Below are 19,548 nucleotides of genomic sequence, written 5' to 3'. Positions count from 1 at the left end.
GCAGCTTCAGGTTGTGAGAACAGAGAGTCCCCTGCAGATAATAGTCAACAGGGTTTGCGGGAAGAACAATTAACTAACAAAGATTTAGGGACTTTCACGTCCTAAGGGGGGAAAACAAAGCTCTTCAAACAACCCCTCTCCCCTAGCAGATTCTAAACAGAGGTGAAGCCAGCCCCACAGCAGGGTGTTCTGGGTCTCCTTGGAGCCCAGGCTCAGCCTGTCAGAGGGGCTTCCCCGAGTGGGGGGAGCTGGGGAGAAGGCGTCCCACCACAGACCCAGGGCGTGCTTTCCTGGTGGGATGTTGTCACGAAGACCCTGCTCTTTCTGAAAGGCTCCTTTCACATCAACCTCTTGTCTTTAGCAAGGCTGATGTGGACTTGCGACTACGAGGCGGTCTGAAGCACTTTTCACGTTTAAAAAATTGACTGCCTGGAGGATGGCCCAAGTGCTTGGGCCCTGCACCCTCGTGGGAGACCAGGAGGAAGCACCTGGCTCCTGGCTTCGGATCAGTGCAGCGCGCCGGCCGTGGCGGCCGTTTGGGGAGTGAACCAATGGAAGGAAGACCTTTCTCTCTCTCTCTCTCTCTCTCTCTCTCTCTCTCTCACTGTAACTCTACCTGTCAAATAAATAAATAAAAAAAATTGACTGCTGATTATTTTTAGTCTAGGCTTTCCATTACAACTTACCATTAAAATTTGTTATTTGAAAGGCAGAGAGAGAGAGGAAGAGAGAGAGAGAGACTCTTTCATCTACTGGTTCACTCCCCAAATGTCTGCAATGGCCAGAGTTGCGCTGATCCAAAGCCAGGAGCCAGGAGCTTCTTCTGGGTCTCCCACATGGGTGCAGGGGCCTGAGCACTTGCGCCATTCTTCTGCTTTCCCAGGCCACAGCAGAGAGCTGGATCAGAAGTGGAGCAGCCAGGACTTGAACCTGCGCCCACATGGGATGCCAGCACTGCAGGCGGTGGCTTTACCCGCTATGCCACAGTGTGGCCCCACAGTTTTTCTAGGCAAAATGTATGCAAATACGTGGATAGAGCAACTAAAACATTTTCTAAGCAAACAGTATGAAACAATTTTTGAATTTTGAACTTTGAGAAAAAAACACTTTTTCTATTTTTTGAAGGTGATTGATACCCTAGTATCCATGAGCACACTAGATCTTGTTTTCTTTTGCTAAATTTTATTAACCTTTTTATTAATTGAATTTTTATTAATCTGAGTCCCTCCCAGTGGGAGTGGGGAATGGGGTGTGGGGAGTGGTAGGAGCGGGTAGAGCAAGGGGAAGGAATTTAGCTCTGTTGATAAAAGTTCCAGGGCCCCGCATCCTGGATCCCATAGCTGCCCAGGGTTACATGCATCTTAAATTTCAGGTCCTGCCTCTTACAGCAGTCTTGTTCTGGTGGGTGGTATGGGCTACAGCCACGTTCTCCAAGTCCCTGATGGTGTCACCGGTGTTGTGTTTAGTGGAGATGTCTTTCCCCAGACAGTCCTGGCAAATAAATAACCTGTGTCGACTGACTGGGCTGGAGCTCCGGTCACCTGGAATCTGTGGTCGCCACAACCCGCTGCCTCCAGCATGAGCCCCAGCCCCCAGATCTTGGTTTGCAATATCATTCTCCACGAAGAGGGACCAGGGAGCCTTGGAGAAAGGTTGATTCTAGAATGTTTTTCCATAATATGCCTTTTCATGAACTCTTTGAAGAGAGTTCATGTGTGGACTTTAAAAAAGTTTTTTGCACCAAAATAAGTTCATCTTTAAATTCCACATGCCATGAACCTTTTGAAGTTCTTTTCTATACAAGATGAACCTGGAAGTACTGAACACTAACCCTCCACACACACACACACACACACCACACCACACACCATACACAGAGTTATAGGACTATGTCAGGAATACAGGAGCCAACTATAAGAGTGCTCAGGGACCAAAGCTAGAACAATTAAAGCAATAAAACACAGTTCTGCATGACAAAGCAAAAAACCCTGTGACTCCATATTGATAAAAGTAAATAATTAAATAAATAATGAAAGGGAAGAAGAGACAGTCTTCTTCCATGCATAAGAATTTGAAATGATTCACGTTGGTACTTTGCCCCGGAGGAGGGGAGCCCCTCTTGCTACTTCCTTAAAAGAGCCGAATGTGGGGAAGGAGTGAGACGGCAGAGCAAGCTTGCAGCAGAGACCCCTGGAGAACAGCCCCTCGGCCAGGCGGTCAGGGTCAGCAGCACAGCGAGACGCCGTGTGGGTGGTATATGCACCTGCAGCGACTTGATGGCCACAGTGCTCTATGCCAGAGACCTTCCTCCTGGAGCCCATAACCCCAGCTGAACCGTGAGGAAGGTATCAGCCAAATCCCATCTCGGGGACCTTTGGCAAAACACGTGAGCAATCCTGGGACCCGTGCAGGTGGCTCAAGACAAGGCGGTCTCAGCCAAGAGAAGTCGGATGGGACGGCAGGGCCAGCTGCACAGGGGTCCAGGTGCAGGCTGGGAGCAGGAGATGGACAGCAGGTGAACACTAAAGACTATGCCAGTTATAAGCTCCCATCAATATCCCGTATCCATATTGGCTCATGAATTGTGACAAATGGACCATATGTGCATCAGATGTAAAGAACAAGGAACCCAGGTGTAAGGTATATGACAACTTTCTGCACCATCTTTGTAGCATTTTCCACAAGCCTAAAGCGATTCTGTAATTCGAAGCTCGCTTTTTGAAAAGGTGATTTAACACTGTTTCAAACATTAATATTTCTTGTCAAGCCCTAAACCAGCAATTTCCCTCTGTAGAGGTTCTGTGATGATATTTGTTAGTCAAGAAAAGATTCCCTGGCTTGGAACTCAAAGCTGGGAGGTGGGGAGCAGGAAAATATAAATAATTGAAAAATAGATCTTAATGCAATTTTGTTTCAGTAACTGATTTTGAAAAATATTCCAAAGGTTTAAAGGTACCAACGGGGGGTTGGTATTATGGTGCAGTGGGCTAAGCTGCTACTTGCAATTCTGGCATCCCATTTCAGAGCAAAGATTTGAGTCTCTGCTCTGTTTCCAATCCAGCTTCCTGCTAATGTGCCTGGGAAAGCAGCAGAAGATGGCCCAAGTGCTTGGGACCCGGCACCCATGGGGGAGACCCGGAGGAAGCTCCCAGCTTTGGCCTGGCCCAGTCCTGGCTGTTGCTGCCATTTGGGGACTAAACCTGCAGATGGAAGATTCTCTCTCTCTCTCTCTCTCTCTCTCTCTCTCTCTCTCTCTTTCATTTTCTCTCTCTCTCTGCCTGTCAGTTAAGTAAATCTTAAAAAAAAAAAAAAAAAAAAGAAGATACCCACAGAAGCAAAACTGTTGGCTGCGACCCCAGAGCTGGTCTAGGAAACCAGCATGGTGGAGGGGGCCTCACACCCGTCTCGGGGACGTGACTTTGGCGTTCTGTAAACTCCCTTGATCATTTATGTTTCCATTTCCATCACAGTTCTGCAGGGACCTAGAGACAGATGCACTTCCACCAAGTTCTCCCTTCTTAGAGCATTTTCTCATGCTGTGTTCAGGTCCTTAACCGAGTCCAATTCTTTAACAGTGCACCTGCAGGGGGTCTGTAAAATACAGCTGTATGGAATAACCAGCTCGCTCGGAGACGATGTAACACAGTGGGCTGGAGCCTCCAGGTCAATGGTTTTTCACAGTCTTTTTGTCAGGCAGAAAAGGCTGGGAATATAATCTAAGGGCATTCAAGCAAACCTCTATCTTCTAGCATAGGTCCCTAATGGACAGGGCTCCTGATTGAAGTCTCTGCAGTCCCACTGCCTGTCACAGGCCCAGGCTCTCAGTAAGCATTTGCTGAATGAATGAGCCGAGGGAGGATGAGATCAGGTTTTGCCAGGGGAGAAGCAGGAACAGTATCTTTCAAGTCCAGGGAGCAGCAGAATGAGAATGGATCCTCGAGCTAGATGGTACATGGCACTTTAAATGGATGGCACAATTCTCAGTCAACAGAATGAGTTTTAAAAGGAAGTTAAGAAAACCCTAGGGGAATGTCACATCTTTAAGGTTTTTTTTTATATATTTTTAAGGTAAAATTTCCATACTTTTTTTATATTTATTTGAAAGGCAGAGTTACAGAGGCAGAGAGAGGTCTTCCATCTTCTGGTTCACTCCCCAAATGGCCACAACGGCAAGAGCTGAGCCGATCCGAAGCTTCTTCCAGGTCTCCCATGTGGTTGCAGGGGCCCAAGCCCTTGGGCCATCTTCTGCTGCTTTCCCAGGCACATTAGCAGGGAGCTGGATCTGAAGTGGAGCAGCTGGGACTAGAACCAGTGCCCATATGGGATGCCAGCACTTCAGTCAGCAGCTGTACCCGTATGCCACAGTGCTGGCCCCAATTTCCATATATTTATTTATTTAATTTGAGAGGTAGAGACAGAGAGCCCTCATCCACTGGTTTACTCTCCAAGTGCCTGCAAAGACAGCCAGCTGAGACTGAAGTTGGGAGCTGGGAATTCAATCCAGGTCAACCCCGTGAGTAGCAGGGACCCAATCATTTGAGGTGTCACCGCTGTCTCCTCCTTACTCAGGAAATCCCAATTCAGGGTGGGGTTCTAGGGACTGAAGCTAAAGTCAATGAAGATTGTGAAAGCCCCAAGAGAGACTTCGCAGGATGACCGGGGGAAATAGGACATGCAAAATCAGACCTCCCGAATTTTTGCCCAGGCTGCACCATCTTCTGATTGGGTGGTCTTGAGTAAGTCACAACACTTTTTTCAAGGCTTGCTTTCTTCATCTGTGAAGTGGGAATACCCATCACCTGCTTTACTGCCCATCACACGCGTTTAGCTGAGGGACCTAAGATGATGAGAACAAAGAGGGACTGCAACTGTGAACGGCTATAAGGTACACACCCCTTCCCCAAAGTGTGTGTGCTGCAGATACGTACATTTTTATCTGGGGTGTTTGCACATATATGATGAGATATCTTGGGAATGGGACCCAGGTCTAAGCATGAAATTCCTGTATGTTTCTCGTGCACCTTACACACATAGCCTGAAGGTAATTTTATAGCTTTTTTTAACTGTGTGAAGCCAGGTTTCATTTGTAGAACTTTATTTATTTATTTTTATTTATATATTTATTATTATTATTATTATTATTGACAGGCAGAGTGGACAGTGAGAGAGAGAGACAGAGAGAAAGGTCTTCCTTTTGCCATTGGTTCACCCTCCAATGGCCGCCGCGGCCGGCGCACCGCGCTGATCAGATGGCAGGAGCCAGGAGCCAGGTGCTTTTCCTGGTCTCCCATGGGGTGCAGGGCCCAAGCACCTGGGCCATCCTCCACTGCACTCCCTGGCCACAGCAAAGAGCTAGCCTGGAAGAGGGGCAACCAGGACAGAATCCGGCGCCCCTACCGGGACTAGAACCCGGTGTGCCGGCGCCGCTAGGCGGAGGATTAGCCTAGTGAGCCGCGGGGCCGGCCAGAACTTTTTTTTTTTACTTGTGACACCATGCTGGAGGTCGAGAGTTTTCACATTTTGGAGCATTTCTGTGTTTGGATTTTCATTTAGGGTTGTCCGACCCGTACACTAAATATTCAGTATGAGTGAGGCACAGCCGAAGTGGCCGTCTGGCCCCCAACCACGGACACAGGCTGTCTGTACGTGACCTTGTCTGATTCCCCGTCATCCAGTATCCATCAAACGGAAAAACGAGGCGGGAATCCCCAGCAGACCTTTCATTCCATTAGCTCTGTTAAATAATTCTGCAGTGGGGTCAGAAGGACCCGGGGCAGGAGTTCCCTGCCTGTGGTCAGACTTCCTGGTAGCCAACATTTGCCGCAGCCGGAGTGGAGGACTGGCCGCCCTTGGGCAGCGCCTCGCCCACCCCCCAGAGCCCCCACAAAGAGCTAGCCGCCCCATTCCTTGTTCCTGTCTCTCCAGATGCCCGCCTTCCGTGAACACACCACTCTGGATCTCTGACAGAGCGCGAAGCCTGCCCCGGCCCCGCTCCTCTTACTGGGCATGGCCACTGTTCTCTGAGCAGCCTCCCCACAGATGGCCTCACCTCCGGCACCTAGGAAGGAAGCGCCAGCACGCTGGTTTGGAGACAAGGACACCAAGCATGAAAAGCATTCAGTAATGTACGCTAGGTCGCAGGTATCAGAACCGGAAGCCCAAGTGGAAACTCAGATCTGCCTCCCGCCAGCGTTCAGACGGCTCAGCCACCCTCCCTGGCTGATGGGAGCTCTGCCAAGCAGGGCACCCCCCACCCTGGTCTTTGTGATGGGGTCAGGCAAGGGTCTGTTGCCACAGCTTTCTCTCCCACCTCTTAGCACAGTGGCAGCTGGGGACTTTCTTCACCCACGCTCTGGCCCCTGGTACTGACTCCTCTGCCCTCACACCATGACCTTGGGGGAATCCTGAATTGCTTCCCTCCAGGCCACATCCACTCCCAGCTCCCCAGACCACTCTTGTCACCCCGTGCCCTCCTTGGTGACGTCTCTGAGCCCATAAGCTCTCTGGGACTCACTGACCTAGGCATGGGGTTGTTTTGAGCATTAACCCTTACCAATTAACCCTTGCCAATGCGGTTCTTCTTAGAGAGTCGCCTGCCTGCCTTTTGGTGTGGCTTCACACGGGCCTTCCTCCTGCCCAGGCCGCCAAGTGCGTCCTCACTGTGGGAGACTCCCCGAGAATCTCCCCATTGGAAAGAGAACTCCCCAGAGGCTCCAGTTGTTGGCTTCCGTCTCTCACCTCCCATTTGTCTCTCATCAACTTCGAGGCCACTTAGGGATCCACCGCCTGGACCTGGTGCCTGGAGATCCTGGGGGGAGCTTCTAGCAGAGAGAATCACACACAGCACAACACACACTCTGGTCGGGTGCTCTGCTTTCTGCTTTTTCCCACCTGGCTCGTTCTGAGATGACCTTCATGCCTCACATCCGATAAGACTTTTGCATATAGACAGATTTTTAAAAAATATTTTATTTATTTATTTGAGAGGTAGAGTTACAGACAGAGAGAGGGAGAAACACACAGAGAGATCTTTCATCCACTGGTTCACTCCCCAAATGGTCACAGTGGCCAGAGCTGAACCAATCCAAAGCCAGGAGCCAGGAACTTCTTCGGGAAGACTTGGGCCATCTTCCACTGCTTTCCCAGGCCTTAGCAGGGAGCTTGATCATAAGTGGAGCAGCTGGGACTGGAACCGGCGCCTCCAGTGGAGGTGCAGCCTGCTGTGCCACAACATTGCCTGGATACAGATGTTTTGAACATGCAGACCTTGAACTTGGACACACGCATTTCTCTCCTGCTCAACAGAGGGCAAGAAACGGATGAAAAAGGTGTCTCTCTGCCCCCCTTCCCTGTGGTTGCACGTGGAGTTCAGAGTATGTGCTTTCGAGTATTCTCAAGGCGAGAACGTGTGTGTGCTATTGGCCGGAAGACACACAACTAAAAGTCAGAACCAGCTGTGGAGACTAAGCAGAGGAATGCCATCTGGAGACTCAAACCCCCTTAGTCTCCTCTGGGACACAGAGAGCACCCAGGGGGCTGGGAACCTCACCCTGCCGGCCAGCCAGCGAGAGACCAGGCCTGTGACCTTGACACAGCTTGCTGCCCTCCAGACACTCAGCGCCACTGCCCTCTCGACACTGACTGAGAGTTTACCCTTCTCTCGGCCATAGAAGGAGACTGACAACGCTCCAACCCTAAGAGGAGTTGGGGCAGAATTTACATCACCCCCTGCCTCGTGTCGCCTCTGGAGGGCTCTGACTCCGCCAGGCCAGGCTTTCTCGGGGTGCTAAGATAAAAGCCTTAGGAAGCGAGTCCAAGCAGTGTCCTGTTCCTCTGGGGCTTTCTCTCCTCTACTTTTTCTTCCTCTCCCCACTTCAAAGGAGCAAACACGTGACGAGTGTGGGGTTGAGGTTCCTACCTAATTAGTTCTCAGGGTGTGCAATGCTGTTGGTCCAGATTTGGCAAGATCCTGCACAAACACGCCTTTTCATGGGCTGCCAGGAGCCTGCAAACCAGCCACTTAGGGGCACCGGCAGGGCCCCCTCTGCTCTCTGAGTCCCCTGGTCCTCCCGTATTCTGGTGGTGCCTGCCCTGGAATTCAGTCTCTCCTTTTGAAGTTTTCTGTTGCTAAGAGAGGTTGTTTTGCATTAAACTCAAGTGTGAACTCACCCTAAGGAAGGCCTTTAAGTAGCTTTGCAAGTAGCCACTTGTCCTTGTGCCTGGGGCCAGTGGTGGCCAAGCAGAAGGGTAGGGAGGCCTGGGGAGGCCACTGTTGAGCTCACTCCCCTTGCATTGGTGCAGCCTGCCTGGCTCCCTTCCAAGACAGCAAGAAATTAATAATGGCTCCTTTTCTCCCACATGTGTGTTTTTTTTCAGTGAAAGAAAGGAAAGAAGCTAAACGGAGCCTCCGTGCACCTAGTGCGAGGCCCTCATTTTCAGGGAGAGGAAACTGAGGCCTGGGGGAAATGGAACCCTCGGAGCTAAACCCAAGACTTCATTAGAGGCTGGTCGGTGCCGTGGCTCACTAGACTATGGCACTGGTACTCCAGGTTCTAGTCCCGGTCGGGGCGCCGGATTCTGTCCCGGTTGCCCCTCTTCCAGGCCAGCTCTCTGCTGTGGCCCGGGAGGGCAGTGGAGGATGGCCCAGGTGCTTGGGCCCTGCACCCCATGGGAGACCAGGATAAGTACCTGGCTCCTGGCTTTGGATCAGCACGGTGTGCCGGCCACAGCGCGCCGGCCATGGCAGCCATTGGAGGGTGAACCAACAGTAAAGGAAGACTTGCTCTGTCTCTGTCTCTCTCTCATCTCTCTCACTGTCCACTCTGCCTGTCAAAAAAAAAAAAAAAAGTTTTCTGTGCCACTTCCCGAGCTGCGCAGTTTGGGTGGGGCTCCGTGTGATCACACACAAATGCTAGATCCACTCGGTCCCTCTCCCACGTCATCTCTCTAGAAGCAAATAACCCCAATGGATTAAGACGGGTTTCCTCTGAGTCTCCGTGAGACGTTCAAGATGGGTTTGAACTCTCATGTAGGCAGCATTATCATTAGCTGCTGGTGTTAGTCCTGTTAACCTTCACGGAGGTTATCCAATCATAGTACCTGACACCTGGCATAGTGCAATGAATGTTTTATGAGTGAATGAGAATTCACATTTTTTAGACACTAGGAAGGCTGTTGCGCACACCAAACGTGTTTATCTGGTTTCTGATTCTGGAGCGCTTCAATACCTGAAAATGAATTGCTGGTCTCTTTCCGTTCTAATACAAATTCACTTATAAATTCTCAGCACCGCTGAAGAACATGGATGCTGAAACCTTTGCAGCGAAGTGCGACTTTGTTTCTTAATGACATCTGAAACCCCGATGTAAACAATGTCTCCACTTCAGGAATTCCTAATCTTTCAAGAGGTCTTGGCTCCTTTGAAAACCTAGTGGGAGGAGTGGGCCCTCTCCCGCAGATCGGCATTCCTGGGATATCATTTCAGCATTCATAACCCCCAAGCAGAGCACGCCTGCCCTGAGGTCAAGGAGTCTAGCAGAATCCCCTCCCCAGGACTCTGGGAGTTTTCCACTGTGGACGGTGGACGTCCTTACCCTGCGATGCCTTTGGAGGTGGACCTCCCTTCCTCTTACTGCCAGTAATCAGGGCCACCTTAACACTCTCCGCAGGGGGAGCTGGTGGAGTAAGAGCTTTTGGATTAGTTCCACCCTTTCCACCTCTAGATGTGAGAGACGGGAAGTTACCTCCAGAATCAACACGTAGCAGCCAGAGGTAATTTTTGGGGGGAGGTGTGTGGTTCTGCCATCCTGAGTTACCCGCACCACACAATATCTCATCAAATAGATTGTTTTCCCCCTTCGAGATCTGTAAAAATGGTCTTAGTAGCAGTTAAAACAGCCATGGAACTATTTTATTCTCTTTATAAGCACAAACTCCCACATGGTTTTACATATACTAAACAAGTACCAATAAATAAATATCATAGGACAAGGATCACAACAATTTAGTTTAATCATCTTTTTTTATGAATTCTTTTTTTTTTTTTTTTTTTTTACAGGCAGAGTGGACAGTTAGAGACAGAGAGAAAGGTCTTCCTTTGCCATTGGTTCAGCCTCCAATGGCTGCCGCGCTACGGCTGGTGCACCGCGCTGATCCGAGGGCAGGAGCCAGGTACTTCTCCTGGTCTCCCATGGGGTGCAGGGCCCAAGCACTTGGGCCATCCTCCACTGCACTCCCGGGCCACAGCAGAGAGCTGGCCTGGAAGAGAGGCAACCGGGACAGAATCTGGTGCCCCAACCGGGACTAGAACCCAGTGTGCCAGAGCTGCAAGTCGGAGGATTAGCCTAGTGAGCCATGGCGCATGCCTTAATCATCTTTTTTTTTTTTTAATGGTCTATTTATTTATTTGAAAGGCACAGTTAGAGAGAGAGAAGAGAGGAGGACAGAGCTCTTCCATCTGCTGGTTCATCCCTCAAATGGTCGCAACAGTTGGCCAAGGCCAAGGGCAAGGAACTCCATCCAGGTCTTCCATGTGGGTGGCAGAGGCCCAAATACTTGGGCCATCTTCCACTGCTTTCCCAGGCACATTAGCAGGAAGGTGAACCCGTGCTCCCACGGGACGCTGGTGCTGCAGGCAGAGGCTTTACCCGCTGCGCTACAGCACCAGCCCCTCGTTTAACAGCCTTAAGTTCTTTCTGCTTACGATTCTAGAATCAGGCAACTCTCATCCCATAACCTGGAATAAATGGTCTGATGAGCCTAAAGGAAGAGTCTGGTTTTATAGACAGGGAGGGGCAGAAGAAAGCAAGAACAAAATAGAAGTCCAAGCAGCGGATCGGTCATCCCGAAGTTACTTTCCTTACAGGCAGGAGCAAGGAGACAGAATGTTAGAAACATAATTGATTGCTTAACAGCAGGTTACTCCAGGTTACTTACTTCATGGAAGGATTAAAGTAGGGAGAACTCATTATCATAACAGTGAAAACCGGCTGTGGGGGAAGTTTGGCTGTTATCTCTGTCAACTGGATTTGTTGGAAGGTTAGATAAACAGCTTCCTGTTGGGGACTCGAGCTGAGTGAATGCCTCCATTTTGATTTCACCCGGTTTGGTGGGGGCCCAGCACAGAAGCTTAGTCGGAGACAATTGCCTTCTGTTACTATTATTCAACACGGGGTGGAGGCGGGGAAGCGGCAAGAATTAAGAGGTGGGAGGAGCCTTCTGTGTCTGGTGATGTCAGAAGCCTTTGTCATGAGGTCACATCTCCCCAACGTCTCTTGCCTAAAAAAAAAAAAAAGCCCAACACCCACATCTCCCTACCCCCCACAGGAAAGCCACCACCAGCAAGCAGTAGGCGCTCCCCATCTCTGAAGCCGTCACTTTCAGGTCACCACTTGTAACTTATCAAGGCCTTTCCCTTGGTGCTAGTCTAGCATTTTAACTCTGTCGCCAGAAGAGAGAAGAGTCAGCCCGGGGTACCTTCCTGCCTGGGCCCTGCAGCCCGCGCCCTGCAGAGCCCCTGCCTCGCGCCCGCACCCAGGCCAGCTACTCACGCCTGCTTTGGTGTGTCTGGAACGGAGCTGAGTCATAGGAGCTGCCTGTTACTGCCTTCTTTCTGGAACTCTCAGGCGTTTGTGCAATGACCCCTGGGGCCATGAGGAAGTCTCTCCCAGACTGTTGGCTGTTGAGGTCACTGCACGAGTGAAAAAAGCCTTAGCAATGTTGACATGTAGCCCAGTTTGCCAGTCTTCTGCTTTTGTGGATGATGTGGGATTTTGTGTGTGATAGGGCTCAGGTGAGAATGCATTCAACCTTGTGGGTGAACTCAGCTGCTGTTTCCTTAAACTAGTTTCCTCATGCAGGTGCGGTCTTGTTTCACCGCCGTGTCTTTGAAGGACTGGCCAGTTCTTGTTAGAAGTAGTCTCGGTGCTGTTTCATTTCATTTCTTTCTTTTTTTTTTGACAGGCAGAGTGGACAGTGAGAGAGAGAGAGACAGAGGGAAAGGTCTTCTTTTTCCATTGGTTCACCCCCTCAATGGCCACTGTGGCCGGCGCACTGCGCTAATCCAAAGCCAGGAGCTAGGTACTTCTCCAAGCACCTGGGCCATCCTCCACTGCACTCCCTGGCCACAGCAGAGAGCTGGCCTGGAAGAGGGGCAACCGGGACAGAATCCGGCGCCCCGACCGGGACTAGAACCTGGTGTGCCAGCACTGCAAGGTGGAGGATTAGCCTAGTGAGCCGCGGCGCCAGCCTGTTTCATTTCTTAATCTCCTGATTCTTAAGTGCGTTGCCTACTCCTGGGGTCTCTGGTCCTCACTATGGTTGGAAGGCTCACGGCCCCCCTTGGAATTCTCTCAAAGGACTCACCGTGACAGGAGCGGGCTCACTCCTGCAGCAGAATGCCTCCTACTTGCTGCGCTGCCTTCCCTAGGCTGCGGCACAGTCGGCAGCCAACCATTGTGTCCTTTTCATTTGTTCTGTTGCTGCACAGACCACCCACCCCCCAAGGCACAGCTGGAGCCCTCTGTGAATCCCTCACACGCAGAAACACCATCGCCTTGTTCCCGGAGAACCGCAGGGTCCTTGTCTTCGCGCAAGAAAGAATTCAGGCGTGAGACAGAGAGTAGGTAGAAAGCAAATAGCAAGGTTTATTAGGGCAGGGACATCCGTAAGAACGGATGGGCACCTCTCCAGACAGAACCTGGGAGAGAGTGCCCAGTCGCTCAGACTGGGGAAGAGTGAGGTTACGTGGTTGAGTGGAATACACCTGGGCAGGCCAGGCAGGCGGCTCAGCAGAGAGGCAGAGAGGCAGAGGGCTGAGCACGCCATCAGGTACAGGCCTGGTTTTTGGTTTTTTTTTTTTTTTTTTTTTTTTTGACAGGCAGAGTGGACAGTGAGAGAGAGAGACAGAGAGAAAGGTCTTCCTTTGCCGTTGGTTCACCCTCCAATGGCCGCCGCGGCCAGCGTGCTGCGGCCAGCACACCACGCTGATCCGATGGCAGGAGCCAGGAGCCAGGTGCTTTTCCTGGTCTCCCATGGGGTGCAGGGCCCAAGCACCTGGGCCATCCTCCACTGCACTCCCTGGCCACAGCAGAGAGCTGGCCTGGAAGAGGGGCAACCGGGACAGAATCCGTTGCCTCGACCGGGACTAGAACCTGGTGTGCCGGCGCCGCTAGGCGGAGGATTAGCCTAGTGAGCCGCGGCGCCAGCCAAGGCCTGGGGTTTTTAAGGGGATGGGTCTTGCCTTCCTGCTTCTTCTCCTCCTGGAACAAAGGACTTTTTGGATGTAAATATGAAAAATTCCTTTCTGAGTTTTCCCCCTGAAGTTATCAGGCAGGGGGAAGCCTGGCTGGCGCCACCTGCCCGGTTAGAGGAAGGATGGTTATCAGGTAGAAGGGGTAGGGCGTTTGATGTGCAGTACTGGGCTGCCCCTGGAAGGTTATCGGGATGACTTTGAGATGCGGATGCTGGACACAGATGTCTCCTTAGGCCTTTGTCACACACACATAAGCTCAGACCTGACTTCCCACCTAACAGTGTCTGTAGGCAGCTTCTCTTCCCATTCCTTGTGTGAGGCAGGATCTCCAGAGGTGTTAAGAGTTTGGCTTCAGATGGGAGGTACTGGTGGAGAGAACTAAATGTTTGAACGGCAGAGCTAGCATAGCGAGGTTTCTTCAGGCCACCGGTCCTCTGAGGTTGTCCACCTCCTGTTCTCTTGTGCACCCGACTCTTGGGGGCCTCGAGCCTGCCTCTTCCTTTCCTCCATCAGAGGGCATTGCTCTTCCCAATGGAAACACATCTGGTCCCTCCGATGTGCCGTCATCCAACCCTCTCGGGTCGGTGCCCCTCATTTGGGGCTGGAGATCGTTGGCCCGTCTGACCATTACTCTGGTGGCTTTGGCATTTATGTGACTGGCCCAGAGGATGTTCTGACTTCTCAGTTCCTTCACTTCCTCAGCTCCAGTGAACTTTCCCCCACCACCACAGCCCTGACTGCATGAGTCACCTTGGGCCGCCGTGACAAAGCCCTGAGCGTTGGCTTGGAAACCAATGACCTTCTTCCCAGTCCTGGAGGTTGGATCAGGGTCCCATCCTGTTGGGTTCTGATGAGAGATTGCTCCGTGGTCGCAGGTGGCTGCTTTCTCTCTGTGTCCTCAAATACTGGGGGAGGGAAGAGGACTCTCTCATCTACCTGTTACAAGGGAAAATGCTGTTCCATCAGAGCCACACCTTGCACCCTCATGTAACCTAATTACCTCCCAAAGACCTTATACTGAGATCCAGTCATGTTGGAGGTTAGGACTTTAACATAAGCACTTGTGGGACTCTACCCCCTGCCACTCACTCTCTATTCATGTCCTTTTATATTTTTATTTTTTTAGATTTATTTATTTATTTGAAAGAGTTACACAGAGAGAGGAGAGGAGAGGCAGAGAGAGAGGTCTTCCATCTGCTGGTTCACTGCCCAATTGGCTGCAATGGCTGGAGCTGCGCCGATCTGAAGCCAGGAGCCAGTAGCTTCTTCTGGGTCTCCCATGTGGGTGCAGGGGCCCAACAATTTGGGCCATCTTCTACTGCTTTCCCAGGCCACAGCAGAGAGCTGGATCAGAAGTGGAGCAGCCAGGTCTTCAACCAGTGCCCATATAGGATGCCAGCGCTTCAGGCCAGGGCGCTTCAGGCCAGGGCGTTATCTCACTGTGCCACAGCACCAGCCCCCATTCATGTCCTTAACTCAGGCAAAATACATTCATTCTATCTCAACATCCCAATATCAGTTAAGTCTTAACTGATTCCAGCATTAACACTAGGGTCTGAAGTTCAAAGTCTCATCTAGATCAAACATAGCTGAGACTTGAGCCACAGTTTGTTTTGGGGCAAAATTCCTCTATAGCTGTGAACCTGTGAAATCAAACAAGTTACGCACTTCCAGAACACAATGCTAGGATGGGTGTAGGATAAACCTTCCTATTCCAAAAGGCAGAAAGTGGAAAAAAGAAAAGGATGACAGAACCAAAGACAGCCCTAAACCTAGCTCGGCAAATCCCATTGGATTTTTCTTTAAGGATTTTAAAAATTTATTTGGAACGCAGAGTTACAGAGAGAGAGGTAGAGACAGAGAGAAAGAGAGAGACAGAGAGAAAGAGAGAGATCTTCCACCTGCTGATTCACCCCCCAAATAGCCACAGCGGCTGAGTCAGGCTGGAGCCAGGAGCCTGGAACTCCATGTGGCTGTCCCTAAGGGTGGCAGGTGCCCAAGCACTTGGGCCATTTTCTGCTGCCTGCTCAGGCACATTAGCAGGGAGTTGGATGGGAAGTGGAGCAGCCAGGACTCGAACTGGAGCTTATATGGGATGCCACACTGTTGTGTCACAGTGCTGGCCCCTCCATTAAATCAGGCTCTAGAATAATCCTCTTCAGTCAGTGCCCTTCCTTTGAGATCCGCTGGGACATTTGTCTGGCCAAGGCCTTGGGAATATGAAGATACTTCAGAATTGTTCACATTTTCAAGTTCTGCCGTTCCTTTTGCTTAATAATTTCTTCTCCAGTTCATCTCTGTCTCTTTCCCACATTTTACTATGTGCAGGAAGGAGAAACCGAACCTCTCCTGCGACACACTGCTTGGAAGATCTCCTCTGCCAAATACCCTCTCATTGCTTGCAGGCTCTACCTCCACAAAGCACTAGACTACAACTCGGCCCAGTTCTTCGCAGCTGTGTGACAAGCCTTGCCTTTCCTACAGTCGCCAACGTGCTCCTTACTTCCATCTGAAACCTCCCCAGCTCGCCCTCACTCCCCGTGTGCAGCATCCAATCCCACGCCACTTTCATCTCCATCTACCCGTTACCCAATTCCAAAACCACTTTCATATGTTTATGCATTTAGCACAGCAACACCCAACCAACTTGCTGGTACCCAGAGCTGCACTTGTCACCTCAGGCTGCCATAACAAAATGTCACAGACTGAGTGGCTTAAGCAACACACATTTATTTTCTCCCGGTCTGGAGGAGGCTGCAAGTTCAAGATCAGAGTGCCTTCATGGTCAAGTCCTAGCGGGAATGGTTGCCTTCTGAGTCCTCACATGGCGGGGACAGAGGAGGAGAGGGGTGGGAAAGAGAGAGAGAGAGAGAGAGAGAGAGAGAGAGAGAGAGAGAAGGAGAGAGGAGAGAGAGAAGGAGAGAGAGGAAAGAGAGAGAGAGAGAGAGATTCAGACTGACTCTTCTTGAATAAGGCGACAGCCACAGTCCTATCATATTAGGGCCAGACAGTTATAAGCTCACTTTATCGCATTGGGTGTTAGGGCTTCAGCACACCAATTTTGGGAAGACACAGTTCCTGCCCGAAGCAATGATCTAACCTCATTCTTAGCCCAACAGCACCGACTCTGAAACTGATCACCCCATCTCTGAATGCAATCTGTTCCCTCCAGAAAACCCATGTAGTTGTTCCCTCTAGATCTGCCTTTGCGGTTCCTGGGGTATTTGGTAGTCCCACTCTATGTAAACCTCCCTTTTGTTTGTTGATCCCTTCCTACTGGCTTCCTCTCTTCCCCATCAGACTTAGACTCTGTGCCTCACCACTTCCACTCAACCTGGCCAGCACCCACACCCACTGCTTCGATGTTTGCCCCACTTCCCCCAACCTTACCCTAGACCATCCCTATTCTCCTGCTGTGCTCCTAAGGCCAGGTTGTCAGGATTGGCTGGACAAAAGCATCCCAGGTGGGTGCTACTCTGAGTCCACGGTCAGCTGAGCCATTGGCACTACCGGGCAGGCTTAGAGCTTTCCAGAGTCAGCACCTACTTTCCACGCTGCACAGCATCTAACACAAGTCTTTCCATCCAGCCCCAGCTCCACACCTGGCCACACCTTCCGTGGGATTGACCCCCGCTCATGAGACAGGAGAGCAAGAGGCTCCTAAACTCTAGCCACAAAAGACTTCCTTCAGGGATGTTGGGGATCTCCCGGACCCCGCGGCACGTGCCCAGAAGAGCCCACTTCGACTAATACTTGACCTTCCTTGGGAGGCGATAGTGAGCGACACCGCCATTTTCCGGTGCATATCTTGTGCAAAAGGAGCAACAGCGCCTGCGCAGAACACGGAGCCGGTTGCAAACTGAAGTGCCGTGTGCTGAGGACGACCAGCTGGAGACTGACAGGGCACAGCCACGCCTCCCCAGGGCAAGAACACCGCCGTTCAGCTCCCTGGATCCAATCGGCTGGTGGAGCTTCTCTCTGCTGTGCCGTCTCCCTCGTGCGACAGCACAAGGCCGCTAAACTTGCCTGGGTTAAGGTTTGACTGCTTGTCAAGTCCTGCTATGATGGAGTTGAAGATCCTGCAGTAGGTGCCACCCTTCCTGCTCTCCCTGGTTTCCAGTACCCCTGTCCTGCTCCCTGGTAGCGGCTTCCCACTGTTGCCACGCTCCTCTGTGCTTCCCACAATTGTCTGCTTCTCCACCACCAACTCATCCCGCAATTCGGTTCAGTCCTGACATAGTTACTCAGTTAGTGCAGACCACAGAGTTTAAGGGGCTCTTCCCAAAGCCTGCCCCCGCCTCAGACACCGGCCGCAGCCCCGGGCTGTCTCCGGGTGATTCACACTTCTGTCTGACTTGACTACAGATTCGGGTTCCCATAACTCCCTCCGATTCCATAATTCACTAGGGCGACTCAGAGGACTCAGGAAAGCGTTGTACATTGTGCTGACAATTACAATTTAACAAACATTCTTGCAAAATGTCAAATAAGAAAGGAGAGAAGTCAGGAAGAGCAAAATGAAGCCTTGCATGAAACCAGGTCCGGAGAGGTCCCAAGTACAGGTGCTTCTGTCCCCTGGGGGGTGGGGTCACCACCGCCTGGGGTGCTGACATAGTCTCCACCCAGGGAGCTCCCGGAACTGCACTGTTCAGGTTCTCACTGAGGTTTTCTGATGAGTACACGGTTGATTACATCGTTGGCCACTGGTGATGGGACTCAGGCTCCCTCTCACATCCCTGGTGCCCAGGGATGTGTCTCAGAGCTCCACCCCTCCAACAGTGTTGTTGGTGGCTCTGACCACCGTGCCTTCCTGAAGTTTTCCAAGGGCCTCCCAAGAGTCGCCTCATTAGCATCAACTCAGGCATGGCCAGGAGGCGTTTGCTATGAAAAGCAGCACACTCATCGCTTAGGAAACCCCAGGAGTGTTAGAAGGTCTGTGCCGAGGAACCAGGGACAAAGATCAAATATGTATTTTTTTATGATACCATGACTCTGTTGTTTGCACTCACCCTGCCCACACCTCCCAGGTGAATCATCTAGACGCTGTCAGGCAAGGCAGCCGTCTTCTGTGCCCTGTGCCCTTCTCACAGCAGCTGGGACACATTGCAGCTTCGGGGCACCTCAGTGTGCTCTCCACTGCGGGGAGACTCCGTGGGACAGAAACATGTCCCGCTCCCATATGCCCATTGTAGCACAATGTTTGGCCATAGGCGTTGGGAATAATTTTTTTCAAGTGGATATTGTGGTTTGAACATGGTTTGTCCCCACCGAAACTCATGCCGAAACTTGGTCCTCAACACACTATAGGGACCTCTTGGCCTCTCCTTTATGACCTGGGCAGTGATGGTTTATTTGATTCTCGGGATACGGAGCTGGGGGTTCTATTGTCCTCTTGGGGAAACAAACTGTCTGTAGACTTTCCTGTTTGCCTGAGAGGCGAGGGAGTGGAGATTGGGAATACCCGCTCTGCCCGGTTCAGATCCTGCCTCCAGACTCACTGGGGCAAGCTCCATGACTCAGCTCACATGTGCCCCGGTACCTGCAACTATAGAATGGGACAGATGATAATACTTATGTCTTAGAATTGATCTGAAGATTAAATAAGCACTTAGAGCACGTTGTAAGTGAATGATAAACTCAAGATGCTGCTAGCATTCCTCTTTTATAATCCTCCTTTATGGAGGGAATAAAAAGATATTGCCATGTATGCATAAAGGAATCCTGGAGAGATATATCAGCCACTACAACACAGGGTAGTAGGAGCACGACCTCACAAGGTGCAGGATTTTAAGTCAGATTTTTGCACTGATTTTGAGGTTTCATTTATGTATCCCTATTTTCAAAAACATTTTTCTGTTGATTGTGTCTGTCAGGTTTGGAAATTCTCTTCTGTGGATGTGCACGTTTATTGAAGTGCTCTCTCTCGCTCTCTCGCTCTCACATACACATAATCGCTCTCATCCTCCTCCACCTCTGTCCCTCCTTATTGCATGCGGATTACAACAAACATTTCCAGGGTCCTGTCCTGCAACCTCATGGCTCCTCTGTGTTGAGCTCGAAGGTGAGCTGGGGTCAGGACAGAACACATCCCATGGAGGCAAAGCCCTATTCTCGTGAACTTGTGTTCCCATCAGTGGCAGCAATGCAAAACAGATGGCCAAGCAGGGCTTGGATTTAAAATGCTCTGAATGCATAATACACATGGAGCCCATAGAGGCTTTCAGACCAGACTGATCAGGCATTGCAAAATCCTTTATCTCAAACAGGTTTCCGTCGTGTGTGAGGGCATTAAAAAT

This window comes from Oryctolagus cuniculus, chromosome 5 (genome assembly GCF_051225735.1).
Source record: "Oryctolagus cuniculus isolate XC-2025 breed Fujian yellow rabbit chromosome 5, ASM5122573v1, whole genome shotgun sequence".
NCBI classification, from domain to species: Eukaryota; Metazoa; Chordata; class Mammalia; order Lagomorpha; family Leporidae; genus Oryctolagus; species Oryctolagus cuniculus.
This window is presented reverse-complemented; position numbering follows the sequence as displayed.